Genomic DNA, 8,436 nt, shown 5'->3' with positions numbered 1-8,436 from the left:
GGACAATTCCTTCGATCTCATGGCTTGGTTTTTACTCTGACATGCACTGTCAACTGTGGGACCTTATATAGACAGGTGTGTGCCTTTCCAAATCATGTCCAATCAATTGAATTGACCACAGGTGGACTTCAATCAAGTTGTGGAAAATATGGATGATCAGTGGAAACAGGATGCACCTGAGCTCTTCTTCAAATTAATTCCATATTCACGAATTATTACCAACACATCGACTGTCTAAATCGAAAAAAATTCTACTCTTGACAACTGATACACGCCTTTTTGACATGGGTATAAGGCCCTCTCCCGTCCTCCTTTCAGCAAATCTGACCATGACTCCATCTTGCTTCTCCCTACCTACAAACAAAGTCTCAAGAGGGACATTCCGGTGGTCAGGTCTGTACAGCGTTGGTCTGACTAATCAGAATTTACGCTTCGAGACTGTTTTGACCACATGGACTGGAATATGTTCCGGGTCGCCTCTACAGATAACATCAATGAATACGCCGACTCAGTCACCGGATTGAACAAATAATATATAAATGGCATGATATCAATATTGTCTTTCAAAACATACCCGAATCAGAAACTGTAGATTGATAGCAGCCTTGTAGGGAAACTGAAAAGGTTTGGTTAAACAGTACAAATATGACCTACGCAGATCAATCAAGATGGCGAAATACAAGTATAGGGACAAAGTGGAGCAGAAATTCAGTCAGACACAAGGTGTATGTGTCAGGGATTCCTAACAATCAGGGATAATAAAAAGAAAGCCAACACCACCCTACCGGATGAGCGAAACCTTTTTTTTCACGATTCGAGTACAATGACTCTAAGCTGCCGAGGAGAGCCCCTGATGACAATGTGTGCTATATACTCACGGTCTCCACTGAGGACATATGTAAGTCATTAAAACGTGTTAACCCTCACAAGGCTGCAGGCTCCGACGGCGTCCCTAGTCGTTCCCTCAGAGCATGTGCAGACCAGCTGGCTGTTGTGTTCTCAGAGATTTTCAATCTCTCTTTATCTCAAGCCGCTATGCCCACCTGCTTTAAGATGTCCACTATCATCCCTGTGCCCCAGAAAGTGAAAATAACCAAACTGAATGACTACCGGCCACTAGCACTCACTTCCATCATCATGAAGTGCTTTGAGAGGCTAGTCAAAGACCAAACCACCTCCTCCATCCCCGACACACTTAAACATCTCAAATTTTCCTACTGCCCTGACAGATTTACGGACGACGCAATCGCTATTGCACTGCACACTGCCCTTACCTACTTGGAAAAAAGGAATACATATGAGGATGCTGTTCATCGACTACATCTCAGCCTACAATACCCTAGTGACCTATAAGCTCATTACAAAGCTCACAGCCCTGGGTCTGAACTCCTCCCTGTGCAACTGGGTCCTGGACTTCCTGACGGGCCACCCCAGGAGGTGAATGTAGGCAACTTCACCTTTTCGACACTGGTTCTTAACAAGGGGCCCCACAAGGGTACGTCCTCAGTCCCCTCCTGTATTCCCTGTATACCCACGACTGTGTCGCCTCACACAGTTCAAACTCCATCTTCAAGTTTGCTATTGACACAACAGTGGTAGGTCTGATAAGCAACATCGACAAGACGGCCTACAGGGAGGAGGTGGGCACTCTGACGGTGTGGTGCCATGTAAACAACCTCTCCCTCAATGTCAGCAAAACAACGGAGTCTGATTATGCACTTCTGGAGGAACCAGGCTGGACATGCCCCCATCCTCATCAACAGGGCCACTGTGGAGACAGTCAATAACTTCAAATTCCTCAGCATACACATCACAGAGAAGCTAAAATGGTCAAATCACACGGACACCGTGGTGAAGAAGGCACGACAGTGACTTTTCAACCTCATGATGCTGAAGAAATATGTCCTGTCCCTGAGGGCCCTCACAGTGTTCTACAGGAGCACCATCGAGAGCATACTGTCGGGCTGCATCACAGCCTGTTATGGCAACTCCACCACCACGGACCACAAGCTGCTTCAGAGGGTGATACGCGCAGATGAACGCACCATTGGGTGCAACACTGCCTGTCATCCAGGACACCTACAACATCAGGTGTCGCAGGAAAGCCAAGAAGATCATCAGGGACCCCAGGCAGCCGAGCCATGCCCTGTTCTCCCCGCTTCCATCACACAGACGTGGGTAGTACAGGAGCATCATGGCAAAAACCAGAAGACTGGCCAATAGTTTCTACCCTCAGATCATCAGACTGCTGAATAGCCAACACTAGTCCGCTACTTGCTCTCCACTCCCCATGCTATGGATATTTCCCCCTCAGCGGTCACTTACCTTACCTGCTATTCCCCCTATGGACATTTCCCCCCACCCCCTCAAAGGACCTTTACTCTGCCCCCACCCCCAATGACATTCATCACCGTTGCACTTGTTAATATTTATATTATTGTTTAATTTTTTTTTATTATTATTGTTTTATTTCACTTGGTCCCCACACCTCCTCAATAGTAATTTAGTCTGACTGCTACTCCCCCTATGGCCATTCCCCCCCACCCCCTCAATAGTCATTACACTGCGTCCACCCAGTGGGACATTTAATTATATAACACTGCTACAGTTGTTATTATGTATATAGTGCTATTTCTATTGTTGTTGTTTTTTATTACCATTTTCATTGTTTTATTTAATTTAGTCCTGCATGTTGAAGCTCGAAGCCTAAAATTTTCACTGTACCCTGCAATCACACCTGCAACCCACTCTGAATTTGAATCTGGGGATGTAAATTGAGAGAACAGTCAGAATAAGGATCAATTAAAGAAATCCATCTAAATACACGCCTATTAGTCTCCTTTTCAGCACCAATTGGTAGATAAAAAAAAATAAAAAATAAAAATACTATGTTTGTCAAATTCGCAACAAATTGTAGGTTTTTTGAAAATTTGCAACATTTAATATGAACTGTAATTCGTAGCATATCATACAAAACGGGTGATGGACATCCACAAATGAATATACACCATACCAAATGTGATATATCATTCTAAATGGTGTGTGCGGATTTACATACAGAATAATATAAAATGCTCTGAGACCAGGTTGGTCATGTTGACATGCTATCAGTTTGCTGAAATATGACTGGTTTCACATTTGTCTCCAGCAATCATAAGGTAAATTATATCTAAAACAATTGTAATTTATATTTACAATCCCCTTATCCAAACGGATTACTAATTTACCTAGCTCTTATCAATAGCACTTATCAATTTATAAATTACAGTGCATGGAGATTGGTGTTATTTAAATCGGAAAGAAATAAAGTATGTTTTTCCACTTGGTCAACCTTATTCATCGTTTCCTCACGCATAAAGGTGATGGAACGGCATATTTGTAGACACCTATAGCCATGGGAAAGTAGTTTGGGGGTGGAGGAGCTGCGATTTCAAATCAGTGCAGCTTTGGGCAATGAATAACAGATAGACATTTCAAATGGTCTATTTGTGGTTATTCTTTTTGTTTAAGTATTTTGAAGTACACTGTAGAGAAAAGGGTTCAAAACGGGTTCTGCAGCTGTCCCCATAGGAGAAGACTTTTTGTTTCCAAACTCTTTTGTGTTCCATGTAGAATTCTCTGTGGAAAAGGTTCTACATGGAACCCAAAAGGGTTCTACCTGGAACCAAAAGGGGTTCTTCAAAGGGTTTTCCTATGGGGACAGGCAAAGAACCCTTTTTGGTTATAGATAGTACCTTTTTTTCTAAGAGTATACCGTGAAATTAAGTATAATTTAATATAGTCTCCCTATAGGATCCCAATTGGTTGAAAAACCATTGAATATAATTCATATTATTCTTATCAATAAGACTTTAAAACAGAAGTTGTGTCAGTGTGTCGGAGTCTGGTCTAGTGGTAGTGCTGTCGACTTTTGATCACACATTGCCCCTTGTGGCGTTGGGTTTATATATGTATTCCTCTACCTATCACTCTCCCCTCATTTTACAAGATGTTATATCAGTAAGATACATGCAAATGCTATAGTGTGCTCCCTCAAATACACTAATTGGATAGGTTGACGTTTACTGTCATGAATCTTGCCCTGGAGGCAGAACTGACCGATTTCCACTAGATGGGCCAGCTGTTGAGTCAAAATTGTCTATATCTTAAAAATGTTTGAAAACAAAAATGAGCTTTTTGGTCTTAATTTAAGGTTAAGTTTAGGAATTAGGGTTAGCAGTTTGGTTAAGGTTAGGGTTAAGGTTAGGTTTAAAATGAGATTTTATGACTTTGTGGCCTTGCCAGCTACTGACCACTCTGCAGAGCTGCCTCCAGTACACGAGTCATGAGAATAAATGCCAACCTGCTTCATAATGACGAGACCTGGGTTGAAATAGTATTCTAAATCTTTTAAACTATTTTGCATGTTTGCTCGCGCCTGCCTGGAGTGTCAAATGGGCTTTACTTGCATTTTCGGGACTGTTCCTGTGCATTGTGCGAGGCAAGCACAATTAATCTAGGCCTACATCTACATCACTTTCAGTTGCATACAGCATACTCTTATTATGCATAGCCTTGTACTTGCAAAGCAACAAATTATATTTGTTTTGAGTTCAGCTCCACACACATTTCAGGTGAATGACACTTGGCAGCTGTGCAAAGCAAAGACCATGTTGAGAAACCAAGGGTAAAGATAATCTCACCCGTTTTATAACACTTGCCAATGTTTTTGTGTGCTTCCCGTCAAGGCTTTGAGTTCAGAACTTTTGAAATACCAAAACATGAGGATAATATTGAGTCTGTGTCAATCAGTTGGTGACAGACAGTTCTCTTTTGGAAAACACATACTCTGAAGGCCTTGTTTGAAGGTAAACATGGTACATGTGTGCACAGTGTGATATTTTGGAAGGGGAAATAATGTTTTTTTTTGTCCTTAAATATGCTCTGATGGAGATCTGGTCCACTTAACTGGACTTTAGTTAAATATCATGATAGGTGAATACACTTAAGAGGCCATCAATAAGGTACACAAATAGTGTTGAACAGTGTGATGCATCGAATGCAGTATGTTTTTGTACTAAATAAAATACAACACATTTTTCACTTGATGTTTTATGACTCAACTTAAGGCAGATGAAAAAACATGATATGCTCTATGATGACATACAGTTGAAGTCGGAAGTTTACATACACTTAGGTTGGAGTCATTAAAACTTGTTTTTCAACCACTCCACAAATTTCTTGTTAACAAAATATAGTTTTGCCAAGTCGGTTAGGACATCTACTTTGTGCATGACACAAGTAATTTTTCCAACAATTGTTTACAGACAGATTATTTCACTTATACTTCAGTGTATCACAATTCCAGTGGGTCAAAAGTTTACATACACAAAGTTGACTGTGCTTTTAAACAGCTTGGAAAATTCCAGAAAATGCTGTCATAGCTTTCGAAGCTTCTGATAGGCTAATTGACATCATTTGATTCAATTGGAGGTGTACCTGTGGATGTATTTCAAGGCCTACTTTCAAACTCAGTGCTTCTTTGCTTGACATCATGGGAAAATCAAAAGAAATCAGCCAAGACCTCAGAAAAAAAGATTCTAGACCTCTGCAAGTCTGGTTCATCCTTGGGAGCAATTTCCAAACGCCTGAAGGTACCATGTTCATCTGTACAAACAATAGTACGCACGTTTAAACACATGGGACCACGCAGCCGTCATACCGCTCAGGAAGGAGACATGTTCTGTCTCTTAGAGATGAATGTACTTTGGTGCGAAAAGTGTAAATCAATCCCAGAACAATAGCAAAGATGCTGGAGGAAGATGCTGGAGGAAACAGGTACAAAGGTATCTATATCCACAGTAAAACGAGTCCTATATTGACATAACCTGAAAGGCCGCTCAGCAAGGAAGAAGCCACTGCTCCAAAATCGCCATAAAAAAGCCAGACTACGGTTTGCAACTGCACATGGGGACAAATACTAATTGAGTGTATGTAAACTTCTGACCCACTGGGAATGTGAAAAAAAAAAGCTTGAATAAATCATTCTCTCAACTATTATTCTGACATTTCACATTGTTAAAATAAAGTGGTGATCCTAACTGACCTAAGACATGGGCATTTTTACTAGGATTAAATGTCAGGAATTGTGAAAATTGAGTTTAAATGTATTTGGCTAAAGTGTATGTAAACTTCTGACTTCAACTGTAACTAACTATATTATACTGATAATGCTAATACTTAACTACATAATTATTCTTACTATTTAATAATTACTAGGTATATAGAACATCCTTTTCTTTCCTGTACCACATTTATTGAATATGGCTGAATACAAACAGTGTAGTTCTTCCCTCCATAAGGCAATCAAACAGGCAAAACATCAGTACAGGGGCAAAATGGAGTCGCAATTCAACGGCTCAGACAAGAGACATATGTGGCAGGTTCTACAGACAATCACGGACTACAAAGAGAAAACCAGCCACGTCGTAGACACTTACGTCTTGATTCCGGACAAGCTAAACACCTTCTTTGCCCGCTTTGAGGATAACACAGTGCGACCAACGCGGTCCGCTACCAAGGACTGTGGGCTCTCGTTGTCCGTTGCCGACATGAGTAAGACATTTAAGCGTGTTAACCCTCGCAAAACTGCCGGCCCAGACGGCATCCTAGCCGCCTCCTCAGAGCATGTGCAAACCAGCTGGCTGGAGTGTTTTCAATATCTCCCAATATCTCTCTATCCCAGTCTGCTGTTCTCACATGCTTCAAGATGTCCACCATTGTTCCTGTACCCAAGAAAGCAACGGTAACTGAACTAAATGACTATCGCCCCGTTGCACTCACTTATGTCATCATGAAGTGCTTTGAGAGACTACTCAAGGATCATATCACCTCTACCTTACCTGACACCCTAGCCCCACTTCAATTTGCTTATCGCCCCAAAAGATCCACAGACGATGCAATCGCTATCGCACTGCACAATGCCCTATCCCATTTGGACAAGAGAAATACCTATGTAAGAATGCTGTTCATTGACTATAGCTCAGCATTCAACACCATAGTACCCTCCAAGCTCTTCATTAAGCTTGAGGCCCTGGGTCTGAACCCCGCCCTGTGCAACTGGGTCCTGGACTTCTTGACGGGCCGTCCCCAGGTTGTGAAGGTAGGAGACAACACCTCCACTTCACTGATCCTCAACCCTGGGGCTCTACAAGGGTGCGTGCTCAGCCCCCTCCTGTACTCCCTGTTCATCAATGACTGCGTGGCCACACACGCCTCCAACTCAATCATCAAGTTTGCAGATGACACAACAGTAGTAGGCCTGATTACCAACAATGACGAGAGCCTACAGGGAGGAGGTGAGGGCCCTTGGAGTGTGGTGCCAGGAAAATAACCTCTCACCCAACGTCAACAAAACAAAGGAGCTGATCGTGGACTTCAGGAAATAGCAGAGGGAGCACCCCCTATCCACATCGATGGGACCGCAGTGGAGAAGGTAGAAAGTTCCTCAGCGTACACATCTATGACAATCTGAAATGGTCCACCTACACAGACAGTGTGGTGAAGAAGGAGGCTGAAGAAATGTGGCTTGGCACCTAAAACCCTTACAAATCTTTACAGATGCACAATTGAGAGCATCCTGTCGGGCTGTATCACAGCCTGGTACGGCAACTGCACCGCCCACAACCGCAGGGCTCTCCAGAGGGTGGTGCGGTCTGCCCAACGCATCATTGGGGGCAAACTACCTGCCCTCCAGGACACTTACAGCACCCAATGTCACAGGAAGGCCAAAAAGATCATCAAGGACAACAACCACCCGAGCCACTGCCTGTTCACCCCGCTATCATCCAGAAGGCGAGGTCTGTACAGGTGCATCAAAGCTGGGACCGAGAGACTGAAAAACAGCTTCTATCTCAAGGCCATCAGACTGTTAAATAGCCATCACTCGCACATTAGAGGCTGCTGCCCTATATACATAGACTTGAAATCACTGTCCACTTTAATAATGGAACACTAGTCAACTTAATAGTGTTTACATATTTTGCATTACTCATCTCATATGAATCTACTGTATACTATTCTGCTGTATTTTAGTCTATGCCACTCTGACATTGCTCGTCCTAATATTTATACATTCTCAATTCCATTCCTTTACTTTAGATTTGTGTATATTGTGTAAATTGCTGTGAAATTGTTAGATATTACTTTTGTTAGATATTACTGCACTGTTGGAGCTGGAAACACAAACATTTCGCTATAACATCTGCTAAACACGGTGTTTGTGACCAATACAATTTGATTTGATTTGATTTAGCTGTGTCTTCTTGAATTTCCTGTTGCATGCAATTCAGCTTTTAGCTCCCATATATACCGAAATAAAACAACAGTAACTTTACTGCAGATTCATTTTCACAATGTCAACATAAATGATGTAATAAGAAATTACATTATTATGTA

Source organism: Salmo salar, chromosome ssa12, assembly GCF_905237065.1.
Source record: "Salmo salar chromosome ssa12, Ssal_v3.1, whole genome shotgun sequence".
Classification (NCBI taxonomy): Eukaryota; Metazoa; Chordata; class Actinopteri; order Salmoniformes; family Salmonidae; genus Salmo; species Salmo salar.
This window is presented reverse-complemented; position numbering follows the sequence as displayed.